This window comes from Rhinoderma darwinii, unplaced genomic scaffold (genome assembly GCF_050947455.1).
Source record: "Rhinoderma darwinii isolate aRhiDar2 unplaced genomic scaffold, aRhiDar2.hap1 Scaffold_547, whole genome shotgun sequence".
Taxonomy (NCBI): Eukaryota; Metazoa; Chordata; class Amphibia; order Anura; family Rhinodermatidae; genus Rhinoderma; species Rhinoderma darwinii.
Window position 1 is genome coordinate 44,637 of NW_027464097.1, and position 16,317 is coordinate 60,953.

The following is a 16,317-nucleotide window of genomic DNA, read 5'->3' on the forward strand; positions in this document are numbered from 1 at the left end:
AGCCAGCGCAGCGCTCCCTTCCACCTGCTGTACACCCCGGCCCTGCAACACAGTGTACAGCGATGCCATTCGTCAGAATGGCATCAACTCCTCCTCACATGCACTCTGCGCTGTGAGGAGGAGGAGATAGAGCGCAAGCGCCGGAAAACCCGGCCATCACTCGGGACACATCCCGGTGATGGCCGGGTATTACCCGGCCCCATAGACTTCTATGGGAGCCGGGCGGCCGGGTACCCGGCCGAAGATAGAGCATGTCCTATTTTTTGACGGCCGGTTTCCCCGGCCGTCAAAAAATCGGTCGTGTGAATAGCCCCATTAGGGGTCTATTATTCCTAATGCAGCCGGGTGCCGGCCGATTTATGAACGGCCGGCACCCGGCCGGGAAACCCTGTCGTGGGAATGAGGCCTAACGCAGCATGTGATTACGATTTTTATAAATATTATTCACTTGTATTAAATAGATTTCTACTACATGTAAACATAAAGGTTTTCTATATTTTCTTTGCTATCTTTTCTCTACCCCACATGGCCACTCTATGGTGATGCAGGTGGGGGCGCTATTTCACTGTTTACCTCCGGCAGCAGAAGGGCGAGGTGCAGCCCCGCCACACAACAACAATCCTGGTTCCGCAGTAGAATTTTCTGTTTTTTTGGTGTAAACTTTTTGCATAGATTTTCATTGTAGGATCTGTACAAAGTGGAGCTGCCAGGAGATCGGAGACTTGATGAGATGGACGCATGCAGCTCCCGTCAGGAACATACTGGTTAGGTGAGTAGTCCCACCTCATAATATCCATGAAATATGGAAATAAATAGGTTTTGGACAAATATCAAACTATCACTGCCAGGCAAAAAACTTTAAAACAGAATTTTTAATAAATATTAACTGTAAAAAAAATAATCAAATACCAATTTAATTTTACTACAAAACACATAGCACCTCGATCAGTGGTACAAGCATCTTTGGGGTACTCCAGCGGGTAGAGCTCATAGAACAGGGTATAATACTAGTAATACCAGTTCAGTATCCGGGCATAATAAACAATGAGTAGTCCCACCTCCCCTTTCTCATCCATATTAGGCTCTGTTCACATCTGCGTTGGGGTCCCGTTCTGACGTTCCGTCGGAGGTTTCCGTTAGAACGGGACCCTGAGCAGACACCGACGAAAACCAGGGGTTTCCGTTTCCATCACCATTGATTTCAATGGTGACGGAGCCGGTGCCCGTGGTTTCCGTTTGTCTCTTTTGTGCTCCGGACCCTTCGTTTTGCCGGAAGCAATAGCGTAGTCAACTACTGAAATCAATGGTGATGGAAACGGAAACCCCTGGTTTCCGTCGGTGTCAGTTTGTGTCTGCTCAGGGTCCTGTTCTGACGGAAACCTCTGACGGGAACATCAGAACGGGACCCCAATGCAGATGTGAACAGAGCCTTAGGGCATGACCAGACGTGGCGGAATTGCTCTGCAATTCCGCTGCGGATAGTCCGCAGCGGAAATCCGCAGCGTACACGTTTCTCCATTGCTTTCCACAGCTTTTTAGTTGGGTTCGTTTACACGTTGTGGACAATTCTGCGGAGCATAGGCTGTGGTGCGGAATTTGGTGTCCGCAGCATACACTGGCTGTTGCGGACATGTAGCGGACTTGTTGCGGACTCATTGCGGAATTTCTCCATTGACTTCAATGGAGAGTGAAAATTCCGCAATGAAGTCTGCAGATGTTATGTGTGCTGCGGAGCGTACTGGTTTTACTAACATGATAGTTCTTCATTCTGGCTAAACCTATGTATCTCTAGATCTACAGCCAGACTGAGGAAGTCAATGGGGCTCCCGTAATTACGGGTGATTACGTGTGTGCACCCGTAATTACAGGAGCGTTAATAGGCGATGTCAGTAAATAGTCACTGTCCAGGGTGCTGAAAGAGTTAAACGATTGGCAGTAACTGTTTCAGCACCCTGGACAGTGACATCCGATCACAATATACATCAGCCTGTAAAAAAATAGAAGTTCATACTTACCCATAACTCCCTGCTTCTTCCTCCAGTCCGGCCTCCCGGGATTACGTTTCAGTCCAAGTGACGGCTGCAGCCAATCACAGGCCAATCACAGGCTGCAGCGGTCACATGAACTGCCGCGTCATACAGGGAGGTCGGGCTGGATGTCGAAAGAGGGACGCGTCACCAAGACAACGGCCGGGTAAGTATGAATTTATTTTTCTTTTACTAGGGAAAGGGCTGTCCCTTCTCTCTATCCTGCACTGATAGAGAGAAGGGAAGCCCTTTCCCCCTCAATACGCAACGGCCAGTCCGCATCAATTTAATGCCCATTTTAGGCAAAGCCGCGACAGAATCTGCAACGCAGATTATGTGCGGCATTGATGCGGACAGTGTATGCAGAACTCCGCCACGTCTGGTCATGCCCTTAGACTGTCACACAGAAACCTCTGCATGTTCTTTATATACACAATTTCTAGTTATAATCCCTCCTCATCGGGCTGCAGCGGCCAAACCGCAGGAGAAGTGGGGGGTGTGAACATAATCTTAGACAGCCTTGGCTGGAATTACAGCTGTGATTGGATAGAGTAGGTCACATGTGGACACGAAGTCCCTGTTTACACACCAAGTTTTTTGCAGGTGGAAAAATCTGCCTCAAAATTCCTTCTGCCGCTTTTTTTACGCATTTTTCGACCACGGCCATTGAGCACCGCAGGCAAAAATGCTGCGAAAACCATTTTCTTTGCCTCCCATTGATGGCAATGGGAGGTCAGAGACGGAAACGCTTGAAGAAAGGGCTTGACGCTGCTTTTTCCTGTGAGTGTTTTTTTCTCGTGGGAAAAACGCCTCTGCATCCCATTGAAATCAATAAGATTAGTTTTCGGACGTTTTTTGGTGCGGTTTTCGATGCGTTTTCCACTTAAAAAAACGCTCCAAAAAAACTCTGTGTGAACTAGGCCTAATATTTCTCCATATATTACATGTGGCTTTTGCAGCATATTTGGCTGTGCATCCTTTGCATTACAATCTACTGCAGATTGTTACTGCTGCAAGTTTATGCAGTTTTCTAGAACCCTATTCACATTCATACTTTATGTGTCAATTTGACCATGGAAATCTGCAATAAATATGTAACATGTGAACATAGACTTAGGGGCTACACGTGATGTTTCAGGCTACATTTACACACTGCAACCAGGTTACATCACACTTGTTTTCTCTCCCAGATTGTCCTGGAGACTTCCAAACTAGGGAAGATCTTACATGATGTAGCTGCATAAAGGAAGGCACTCTGCTGGGACTATTTGTGAGGGGGAACTCTGCTTGTAGTGGTTATTGGGGGCAGTCTGCTGGCACTAATTATTGGAGGCACTTTGCTGGCAATATGGTTTATTGAGGGGTCTCTGCTGGTAGGGTTGTTTATGAGGGGGCAGTATACTGGCACTGTGTAAGGGACAATACTCTGCTGGCACTGTATGGGGGCACTCTGCTTAGTCTAATGATGGGGTCGCTCGCTGATAACTGAGGCTTCTTAGCTGTCCTCATCGGTGGGTTTTACATAGGAAAGAAATTCTCAAACCACATCTCAAATCTCCCTGTAGTTGATTCTAAAAACAGACAAGTATGGCTCAGAAAAACGGCTGCAAACAAATAACCATTGATGTGAATGGAAATGAACAAAATCTTTTTTGCTTTCTGCGATTATTATTTACATGTTTTATAAGACATGTTGCATCTCGTGTTATACACAGCAGGAGGCAACAGCACACGTCTTATCACAGGAAGAGGAAATACATCAGAAAGGGAAACGGGAAGAGGAAGAGCAGCCATGTCATACAGGAAATACAGGGAAGTGACATCATCACAGGAGGTAACGTATATCCTGTGTGCGGGACCCCAGAAATATGATGACACTGACGTATCAGGGCTGATACATAGTAATGTTATGTTAATGTTATGTTATTATATATCATTACGTGTGTGTTTAGGCTGTGCTTATATATGTTAGTAGGTCGGACCAGAAGGATCGCGTGTTCTGTATACAAGCTCCAGATAAGAAGAACATGGATCAGCACATCAACACCAGCGCTCCTGGGACTGCGCTCCAACCACACAGCATTTCATCCGGAGGATCGACTGTTCCGTAGTCCAAAACGTCGCTTCTCGGGTTCTATTCCTACAATGGAGGAAAAAGTCAATTACATATTTTCAGTAATTATTGTTACAATATCTCCATTAAGGAAATCTCATGTATGGAATATTTTTTTGTATCACCTTAACTTCTGGTTACACCTGAAATGCCCTATAAGGATATTTAGATATCATAGAGGGGGGTATCACGCTGGAGACCCTCTCTATGACCCAAATGGAAGCTCTGCGCCACCTCTGTCCAGAGGCTGTGTGTGGTATTGCAGCTTTTCTGTATTGAAATGTATAGGGCTAAGCTGTCCACACACCGCACATCACCTGTGGACAGGTGTGGCACTGTTTTTGGAAGACAGCAGCTCTATTTTTCTAATTATGTACAACCCCTTTAATGAAATAATCTCTTTAGAGGGTTTTCTCCATCTCAGACGTTTATGTGATATCCACCTATGCTCATGCACGCAGCTCTCTCCGTTCTGTACTATGGGAGTTACGCAAATAGTTCAACAGCGCTCAGCTGTTTCCGAAACTTCCATAGAACAGAATAGAGAGAGGGACGTGCGAGGCCTTTCCGAAGTCATTCTCCACCTGGAATCAGCAGCCATTAGACGGGACAGGGATCTGGGAACAAAGCAGGACAGGGTCAGGGAGAGACCTCCGTTTTCCACATAGGTGTGAGTCCCAGAGAAATAGTAAGATGGGAGTACCCCTTTAAATAAAACTTCTTAGTGATGATCCATTTTCTTAAGGTGTTTAATTAAACTATGGACAGTGGGGTCGAAGAACCGGCACCCAAAATATCTATACTGGAGTGACATGCCTGTTACTAACGCTGTATACAAGCTCCCCACGTATAACAGACAGGGCCCTCACTGAGACTTTGTAGGGGCTCCTAGAGACAAATATATATTGATGTACAGACATTTTCCCCTCCGTTATTGTGCAGCACGACCTCCCCACATATAACAGGCAGGACCCTCACTGACCCCCTGGACAGACACATAGGCCTGAATATATTTATATCTTTATATTTTCCATTATTCACCTGCAGGAAATGTTATTTTTAGAAATGGGGAGAAATACTTGGAATTGTGTTTTTTTAGTTTCTGATGTTATTTTTGTTACTTCTCAGGTATAAGGAGAAAAGTAACCGGCACATGCAAGATGAGACGTGGATGAAGATGTGCGGAGGACTGTACCCCACCGGGAAAGAGCGGGCTGTCACTGGTATTACCATGGGGCAGATTTACTAAGGCCTCATGCACACGACCGTAGTGAGGTGCATTGACCGTGACTTACGGCTTGTATGTCCGCGGAGTGTCACCCACGGCCACCCTCAAATCGCGGGCCCTGCATATGACCGCGTGCATTATTTTCTATGAGCCTGTACCGCAAAACACGACCGTAATAAGACATGTCCGTTGTTTTTGCGGTCCAGGTTCCTGGGCAATGCATGGACCGTGGAAACCAAGGTCGTGTGCATGGGCCCATTGAAATGAATGGGGTCGCAATTCACCTGCAGATTTGCGGGTGAATTGCGGCCGCAAAAATAAGTTAGTGTGCATGGGGCCTAAAACTATCTGAGTTTTACACAGTGTAAACTGGTACAAGGAAGTCAGAAATTGCGCCAAATTTATCACAGTGGTGCACGATGTATGATAGATTTTGCTAGACATGTTAGACACTTTTCTCTTCCTTATACCACCTCTTGGTTGGCTTAGTTTAAGACACGCCCCTTTATTCTAGGCCACGCCCCTTGTCAAGCACGCCGCAAAATGTGTCTAAAACAATTAATAAATATGGCGCACAACATGTACGCCATAATTCTGGCTCAATTTGAATAGTAAATCTGTCCTACTATAAATGTAATATAAATTTGGGGTTAGTATTCAGGGCATATTCCCTATTTAAAGAATTGATAAGAGTCGGGAATCCTTCAGCTTAGTCCATTCTCTCTACTATCAGTCAGTACAGGGAGTAGTAGTACATATAAAACATTACATTGTCACCATGTCAGCTTTATTCTGCCTGCACTGACAGCACAAAGTCTTCATGGTGACTGCAGGACTGGAAGTCAAGGACCACCTCTATGATGTCCGCGGGACCTAATAGGGATATGGTGCTTTTTCCATTTATTTGTTGTTGTACTGTAATGAGAATATTATTTACATGCAGTATTTATTGCTAGGGGTATTTTTTTTTCTGAAAATTCTATAAAGAGCAAGTGGTGTAGGATTGGTTCAGACTGGTGACATCAAGACACAAATGTGACCTCAAGAATTCGTCAATGAGCTGATAATCCCGGTGCCAATTCTGGCTGCAAGTAATATATAAAGGGGCACACCTACCTCAAGTACTGGCACAGTATAAGGTCATCAGGGTGACTGCAGGACTGGAATTAACGCTCTTTTATGAAAAGTGTGTTTTGCAATGTTCAGCACATGGCAGCTTTGTGTATATAGTAGTATATAGACCCTACTGCACTGATTCTTCATACTATACCCTAATAGAGCATAGTTGACAATATTTGGAATTTCTTTCTAGGGACACTTCGGTTTCAGATGGATTGAGACAGGACTTGACAGGGCGTACCTTTGACAGAACGTGGTTCATTGGGCATGGCTTGTCATGGGGCAGTGTTAGTGAGAATACACTTTGTGTACCAGATATTCCCTGTATTCTGTCCTCACTATAAAAACATTGCAGTAAGGACAGTATAGAGGGAGGGTATCACCTGCAGAAGTGATCTAAGTAAGTATGGCACGTGACCACTGTGGCCAGTGATTGACTAGTTCGATCATGTGCCGATACGGGACATCACTGGTCCAGCCTATGTAAACAGGCCGGCAGGGGATTGTGAACCGCCGGCACTGGAGCCGCAGAGAATTAGAAGGTGGGTATTTGCTAAATGGTGCAATTTTCAGTTTGAATTACAATTTTTATAAAGCCTGGAAAACCCCTTTAATACCAAACCCTAAAATGTATTCAGACCCCCGGACAAATCCCCTTTATGTACTTCCCGCTCCTTCAGCAGCTCTGGGTCCCATTCGGCTCCGGACCCCACTTCTGCTGGCTGAGCCAGGAGCTGTTAGTGATATTGGCCTTTACATATTGGAGTAATCCAATAGATAACAGCCAATTTTTTAAATAAAATCCTGCGATGTAGTTTGGGTGGGCACTGCGCCTTTGATTGCATGACAAATTTTTCTTGGAGTTCCCCTTTAAAAATTGGTAAGCGGCGGGTAACACAAATACTTCACACGTGGACAGTAAAGTAAAACCCATTTTATTTTGACTGTATTTCTGGACCGGACTGGTCCGGGACTAAACTTGACTGGTCCCTTCGTCAGGTTAAGATCAGATAAAGGGACAAGTCGTGCCAGAAACGCGTATTTAAATAAAATTCTACCATCGCTTGGCGCCCTATCTGTCCCCGTTTTGAAACCTTTGTGTTAACCGCATCTTAGTTGAGCAGATTTACTTGTGAATTTTGTATCTTAGTTGAACATAGAACGCACTATCTACCTACCTGGCAGATAAAGGGTCTTGGTGTGGGTCACGGGGAATATCTTCAAGAGAACAACTCTTCACTAGGACATTTTATTTATTCTTGTTTCAGAACTGAAGGGAATGTACCGTACAACATCAGCAGGAGGAAGCCCTGGTGTCGAGAACGTCAGCGATGGAAAGGGATGTGCCAGATCAAGGTCTCTACGCTAAAGAGGCAGCAGATATGAACCACTAATGTCCATCTAAGAATGCCGGACCGTCATCCATCCACACCTCCTCCTTCCCATCCCCCACTGTCCAGAAGGGGTTTTTAAGATCCATCCAATTAAAAGACAACTGTCCAGAAGTCTTTGAAAATGAAGCCTTGTCCATGATTCGCAGCGCTGCGGTGAAGTACAATGGTTTTGGGTGTTTAATGGCAAGTCTCTTCAGATGCCCGGCAATGGACTTCCTCCCCTCGTCCTGTTTGGTAGGGTCTCTGCACTCCCTTTCCTGTAGAACAGCTGCCTCTACAGATTCCCAAGGCCATCCATATTTTTTTCCTGTCTGGCTGATAGCAACACATGTCAATAAAAACATACCTCAATGTATTTATTGTATTTCTAATAAAAATGGATAGACAAATACATAAAAATAATTTGTTTTAATTCCAAAGAACTTTCATAAAATCTATATTATACCTGTGTAATCAATTGTGGACATGGTCACTGATTCATTGAAGTCCAGCAAAGAAATCCCCCAGCCTGAGACATACTGTACTCCGTGTCAGAAGAACAAGAAGCTACAAAAAGAGAGACAACTGCATCCAGTCGATGTTCTTATCAACAAAGAGGTTTAAAAGGTGAGAAGACTAATTGACATTTTTTTTCAAGGTATTACTCTAGGGAGCGCTCCTGTTATCATCTTTGTCTCACACTGTATTTTCCTAAGGTACTGTATACATTTCACTCATTAATGCCGACCTAGCCAAGTGAGCACACAACAAGCTAAGCCTGCGCACCCAAATAGAGTACCAACCATCTACACATCATTCCGATAAAAGAGTTTTGCCTTTGCACAGCGCTCCAAGGGGAGCACAATACAACTTCAATACTGCAAATACCTAACCTGAACGTCACATCTGCACCTTCCTCTTCTCTTTTGAAGGTGTTAGTGTACAGAGTAGTAGGGGAATTGACCAGACATGATGTGCTGCCTCGTGGACTGTCCTATATTTCCAGAGCGAAGGAAAGATAGGTGGTCTGGCCAGTTGTAGACTTCATCCCTAACATCTGACACAGACCAAAATAAGTATTCGGCACTCAAAGCTAAAGTTTTAAGAAATCTCAAGTGCGCCAACTACAGCGGTCAGCTGCCATTCGGAACGAAGCGCCAACTACTGGATGTACCAGCAATCAGAACGGCACAGTGCCTGATGAAGGTCATGTAATGAACGAAGCGTCGCACTAAGCCTCTGGCATCTACAACCACTTGAAAAAAATAATCAAGATTTCTTCTTTAAACTTCAGCTTTGTGTGCCAAATACTTATTTTGACTACGATTGGGCTGGGACCCTATTCGTGCACCTACATCGTCTAGTGCGTTCTGAACCACTACTTATCTGACACAGACCATCCTGGAGCTGAATGTCTCTGAGGCTGCTCTTTCAAAGTTGCTAATGTAGCTCATCTGGGCTCCATAGACCCAACCTTTATATATGACTCCTAGAGAAATGGGTTAGTGAAAGAAAAAGGTATAATTCAGATCCTGGAGGCCATTGAGGATGTCAACCTTTGGACCTTGATTGGCATCTACGCCATATTTTCAGAGTAATCCATCAGATGTCTCAAGAAGAACATTTTATGAGGAAAGGACAATGTTGATGAGATTGCAGGTCCTCCTGTTTCTAACTCAGATAATTATTACCCAGCATCCAGGTAAATAGTGCATACAAAGTCCAGAAAAATAACCAGGCGACTGTCCAGATAAACATTGGATACAGCGCCCAGAAATGGTGCATTGTGCCCCGATAAATATTTCCTTAAAAGGAATGTCCGAGAATTTAAACTAGTTGCATGGAATGTTTTGAAATGAAAAAAACAGCCATTACTCTCCTGTTAAATCCCCTGCGCCCATGATCTGGTGGTCAACCCGATGGGTTGATTGAAGAGACTACCCTACGTGGATAGACAACCGCTACAAAATTCTCACCCAAAAATCAAGATATGGAATAGGTTACCCCTTTCTATGGCAGATCGAATAGCCGTAATTAAAATGATAGTATTACCCCAGTTGTTGTATCCACTGATTAACAGTCCCATATGGATAGGAGAAAAGACGTTTAAATGCATAGAAAGTTTAACCCCTTCCCGACATTTGTCGTAAGTATACGACATGGAAAGCCAGTGCTTCCCGCAAAATGTCATATACTTACGCCAAATGTTTGGCACCGGCTCAGAATCTCAGTCGGTGCCATCATCGCCGGATCTCAGCTGTATCTGACAGCTGACATCCGGCTGTAATGGCGGGAACAAAAATTAGCTTCGATCCCCGCCATTAACCCCTTCAATGCAGCATTCAAACATGATCGCTACATTTAAGCTGTTTGCAGCTCATCGGAACCACAGCAAGGAAATTGCCGGGGTTCCGGTGGCTGCAATAGCAACCGGAGGCCTAATACTGGCCTCCCAGTCTACCTAGCACGGAAGCCGGTCAAGATCCGCCCGGCAGCGGAGCCTGATCGGCTTCCGTAGCCGACGGCAAGATGGCGCCGACTCAGGAGCTGATCCGGCGTCATCAGCGGTGGAGGTCACCTGTATATTACAGCTGACATCCACATGAAATGGCAGGAACCGGAGCTAGCTCCGATCCCTGCCATTAACCCCTTTGATGCAGCAATTGAAAGCGATTGCTGCATCTTAGCGGTTGCTAGCAGATCGCCAGCCCTGACAGGCAATCAGGACTTGCGACTGCTGCTATGGCAACAGGAGACATAATGGCCTCCTGCTCTGCCATTACGGAAGCCGATTAGGCCCCGCCGGCTTGCTGTCAGTGAATAACTGACAGATCTAATACATTGCACTACGTAGGTAGTCCAATGTATTAGAAAAAAAACTAAAGCTGACAGTTGGACCGTCAAGTCCCCTAGTGGGACATGAGAAAAAGTGTAAAAAAAAGTATCAAAAAGTGTAAAAAAAAAGTGAAAAAAATAAAAGTTTGAAAACAATAAAAGTTTCAAGTAATAAAATAAAACACAATCGCCCTTTTTCACTTATCAAGTCCTTTATTGTTGAAAAATAATAATAAACCATATGTATTTGGTATCGCCGGGACTGTAACGACCTCAGGTATCATATTATATATTGCACACGGTGAACAACGTAAAAAAAAACTTAAAGAGACCAGAGTTTCTGTTTTTTGGTCACTTTGCCCTACAAATATTGGAATAAAAAGTGATAAAAAAGTTGCACGTATCCAAAAATGGTACCTAGAAAAACTATAGCTCGTCTCGCAAAAAACAAGCCCTCATACAGCTCCGTCGACAAAAAAGTAAAAAAGTTATGGTTCTCACAACTTGGCGACAGAAAAAATACATTCTTTTTACAAAAGTGATTTTATTGTGCAAAAAGTTGTAAAACATAAAAAAGTGCTATAAATTAGGTATAGCCAGAATCGTACGGACCCGCAGAATAAAGTTAACATGTAATTTATAATGCTTGGTGAACGCTGTATAAAAAAAACTAAAAAAACTAAAAAAAAAACTGTGCCAGAATTGTATTTTTTTGTTTACCTGGCCTCCCAAAAAATAGGATAAAAGGTGATCAAAAAGTCGCATGTACCTCAAAATGGTACCAATAATAACTACAGCTCGTCCAGCAAAGAAACAGCCCTCATACCACTACGTCTATGAAAAAATAAAATTAGTTATGGCTCCAATAAGTCAGGAAAGAAAAAACATACAGTTGTGCCCGAGGGGAACATTTCTTCTGTTTCAAGAGGCGATTTACCAAGGACCTAAAATTAGGGAAACCAGGAAGGGCAGGGCCCAAACATATCTGCTGGAAGCGAGGGTGCCCGTATTATACCAGGACAACACTTTCCCAGCAAAACTGCAAAGGTGCGGAGTGTGGACCAAAAGGGGGATAAGAAAGGACGCCATATATAAGTGTGACACCGGCCTGTGCAGAAAGGATTGCTTCACAGCGTAACACACATCTATGGATCATTTTATTGTTTTTTTACCCCATTATTATGCCACCTGACTATGCCACTGATGTACTCTGCCCAGCTTACATGTACCCCCACATTATAAATGGAAACACCAGCAATAATCAAACAAATCTACTACCAAGCAAAATCCGCTCTCAAAAAGCCAAATGGTGCTTCCTCCGCTCTGAACCCTACAATGTGCCCAAACAGCAGTTTACTTCCACATATATGGCATCTTTATACCCGGGAGAACCCTTTTAACAATTTTTGGGGTGTGTGTCTCCAGTGGCATAAGCTGGGCATGACATATTTGTCACTGAAATGGCATATCTAGGGAAAAATATAAATTTTTAATTTGCACCATCCGCAGTGCAATCATTTATGGAAAATACCTGTGGGTGAAAATGCTCACTACACCCCTTAATAAATGCCTTGAGGGGTGCAGTTTCCAAATGGGGTCACTTCTCAGGGGTTTCTTTTTATTATTCCACATCTGAGCCTCTGCAGTTGTGAACCAATACTTTGTAAATCGACAAATTAGGCCTCAATTTTACATGGTACGCTTTCACTCCTGAGCCTGGTCAAATGTCCAGGCAAAAGATTAGGGCCCCATGTAGGGTGTTTCTAAAACCGGGAAACACTGCATAATAATTAGAGAGCTGTCTTGTTATGGTGGCACAAGCTGGGCACCAGATATTGGCATATCTATGGAAAAAAAATCCCATTTTCACTCTGCAACATCGAGTGCACACTAAATTCAACAAAACACCTGCAGGGTTAAAATGCTTACTACACCCCTAGGTAAATGCATTGAGGGGTGTAATTTCTAAAATTGAGTCACTTCCGGGGGGTTTCCACTGTTTTGGGCCCACAGGCGCCCAGAAACCAATCCAGCAACATTTGCACTCCAAATGGCGCTCCTTCCCTTCTGAGCCCTGCCGTGTGCCCATACAGCAGTTTATGACCACATATGGGGTATTGCCGTACTCGGGAGAAATTTCATTACAAATGTTGTGTTCTTAAATTCCTTTATTTGTTGGGAAAATGAAAAATGTTGCGCTAAAGCTACGTCTTATTGACGAAAAAGGATTGTTTTTATTTTCACTGCCCAATTCTAATAAATTCTATGAAACATCTGTGGGGTCAAAATGCTTACTACACCCCTAGATGAATTCCTCAAGAGGTGTAGTTTCCTAAATGAAGTCACTTTTTGGGCGTTTTCATTGTTTTGTCCCCTCAGGAGCTTTGCAAATGGGACATTGCCTCTGCAAACCATTCCTGCTAAATGTGATCTCCAAAAGCCAAATAGCGCTCTTTCCCTTCTAAGCCCTGCCGTGTGTCCAAACAGCCGGTTATTACACATGTGGGGTATTTTTTTACTCAGGAGAAATTGCCTTACAAATTTTGTGGTGCTTTTTCTCCTTCAGTCCTTGTGGAAATGAGAAAATATTTGCTAAACCTACATTTTTTTTGAAAAAAATGTAGATTTTTATTTTCAGGGCATACTTCTGTGATCGCAATTTGAGTCACGTTACGCCTTGATCTCCATGCAGGTTCAAATCAGGTGGGGGGGGGGTGCGAGCTGCTCGGAGAAGTAACAGATACACTGAGATGTTTCTCAAGGTAAAATACTTCTGACTTTATTTGCAGAGACACAGAGTTTATATAGTAAAAATATCACATGAATACGTGCAGACACACATTAATCATTTACATTCTTGTGGTTTCTTCCCTCGTGATTTATGTCTCTATGTGCATTGTTCTTATATCTAGTTGTTAATCTGGTGTCTGGTCCTTATCTATCTTGGCTGTATGCCCGAAACTCAAACATCATATAAACAGACTCCTTTGTGTCTGGTAAGTCCTTGTAGGGCCCCAATTTCTACTATCTACAGAATGTCTGCAAATCTATTCCATTACCTTTCAATAATACCCAACATATATTCTAATACATGTTCTTCTCTTCAGCATTGCACTCATTGAGGTCCCAGATACATTATACATATATTTATTCCATAACAATCCCTCCTTTTGTGATTTTACCAACACCTAAATTCCAATGCTACTTCTATCTCCTGATAGCAAGGCTTCGATCCATTTCTTCACTTGATTCACACAGGTATGTAGGTGGGGTAATCTCACAACATTCTTTCATCATAATGTATAGGCCTCTGATTGAATGCTTCCCTTATTTTGCAAAATACATAACAATTGAAACATGTAAGCAATACAAATAATATCATTAAACAAATCAATGGTTGGAAAAGCACATGCAATATCTTAGTGGCAGTGGGGGAAAATCCTGTAAATATGTCATACCAGTGATGGGCACTGGCATCTTTTATTACTGATGATAAATTTATTACTTCCTTAGCTGCTATTGTAGCCAATACTTTCACTTTACTTAGAGTTACATTATGGGCTGCTATCAATTTCTTTACGTCTTTAGACTTTTGTAACACTTGTTTTAACTCTTCCAGTGGCAAACTAAAATTTCCATAGGGCAAAGGTTCAGGTACCCATACAGTGGACATTATTTCTTCTAAAGTAGGCAAGAACACTATAGTTTGGTTCCCCCAAGTCAAATGCGTCACATTGTATAGACATCCTGAAAATGGTCCTATGAGATTAAACTGGCTAAGGGTCTGCTTGTCGTTAGTTATTAAGCATACATGCTGTGGACCTACTTCAATATAAACCTGTAGGTTAGCTTCTGGGATTATAGTGAGTGCGCATACATTATCCTGGTGCTGCATTAGACAGGGTTCATATATCCCTGACTGTTCATTACATACATATCCTTGCTCTGTTAACTGGCACAAATCTATATTCCTTGTCTTATTTTGAGAATCTATGTGTGTTCCTTTCATTTCCGGCATCCAATATTGTCCTAATAATGTCACCGGATCAATCATTACCATTGGCATAACAATAAATTTGCATAATAGAGTAGGATTTTTCACATGAAATGCTATTAGTCTTCCTGCACACCATTTAGGTGTACACTCAGTATACTCAGGCTGTAACAATAACCACGTATCATTTCTCTTTCCTATGGGCAGAATGTCTGTCCATTGCCTAACATGACTACTAAACAATTTATTCTTACAATTATTTATCTGTTCTTGTTGCCACATCGTTTTAAGCGTACATACTGTCCAATTTACAAAAGTTAATACATTCTGTAATGTTCTATATTCGGTTAGCATTCTTTCATTAAAAACATTTAGAAATAGTTCATCTATAGCTAACCCTTTTTGCTGTACCTCAAAGGTAGTAGGTAACCATGACGCACCTATCCTTAATGCAGTAGATGTGTCATCTCCCACTGAGTTTAATTTGTTCATAACTGTTTCTAACTGTATACCATTCAATACTCCTAATCCCGTTCCTACCCCTCCTAATAGCGGGTCATACCATTCTCTTTTTTGTCTATGACAGCTGGGGGATTCAGGGAAGGAAATATTGAAGTGTACATTCTTTTTCTGCTGTTGGGTTACAGCGCTCTTACAAGTGTGTGGGATTCTTTCCAGACTTTGTACTGTTATATGTGGCTTAAAACTATCTCTTCAAATTGTTATCAAGAATACAAAATACATTCTATTTCTTATTTCGCTATTATTCATACATAATATCATCCCATCAGTCTCTTTTATTACAATCGTAGAGTTGAGCCTCTCCTTGTTGCATCTTTCATAAGTCTTATGTATCATTTTGTTTCTATTTTTACTGGTTGTATATTTCTGTAGATACTGTAAATCTGGTTCATAACAACAAAACAACAGCCGTCTCTTCTTGTATGCTAATGTTGGCTGTTTTGTCTATGTGAAGGTACACAGTCCCTCCATGTGGTCCTTTTCTCCAAGTCCCTTCGGTTGTAGTCACATTTGTAGTATAACACGGGGCATTGGCCTTACAGGTGTAGTTACCCTGCTTTCTATCCACAGTGGCATTCGCCCACCCTGTCCTGAACTGTTCCAGTGATTCTGTACTGATTACGTGTACAGGAGTAGCAGTTCTGCCTTTTTGTATAAGAGCACACGCAACAACCGCCGCAACAACCGCAAAGATCTTCATTCTTCTGGCTGAAGAACCTTTTTACAATGACTGGCGTGAATCCAGCTTGCCTTTCCTTCGAGCTTCACTGAGGTGCTTGTAACGAGTAGGACTTGAAAAGGACCATCAAACCGTGGCTCAAGGCTCTTCCTCATGTGTCTTTTGACAACGACCCAATCTCCTGGTTCTAGCTTATGCGTCCCTTCAACTGAATCAGGATCTGGAATGGAAGCAAAGACTTGTGCATGCACCTTGGTCAATTGTTTGTTCAGCGTTTATACATAATCTGTTAGTCTACCATACTGCATTTGGATCACCTGTGGAAAATAACATCCTAATCTGGGAGCCGACCCAAATAAGATCTCATATGGGCTGAGACCTGTTCTTTTTGTGGGCGTATATCTTACTGAGAACAAGGCTAATGGTA

The 16,317-nt window shown here is 43.0% G+C and overlaps 1 long non-coding RNA gene across 3 annotated transcripts; it reads left to right on the plus strand.

The window, feature by feature from the left end:
* Positions 1–381: 381 nt before the first annotated feature.
* Positions 382–8,263, plus strand: LOC142723106 (uncharacterized). Of its 3 annotated transcripts, none has more exons than XR_012875325.1 (5): positions 382–769; positions 3,743–3,861; positions 4,000–4,202; positions 5,269–5,363; positions 7,756–8,263. It is a non-coding gene; the product is annotated as an uncharacterized LOC142723106 (long non-coding RNA). The 3 variants fall into 3 exon arrangements; XR_012875326.1 differs by having other exon boundaries at positions 3,746–3,861; XR_012875324.1 differs by lacking the exon at positions 382–769 and having other exon boundaries at positions 1,402–3,861.
* The last annotated feature ends 8,054 nt before the right edge of the window (positions 8,264–16,317 follow it).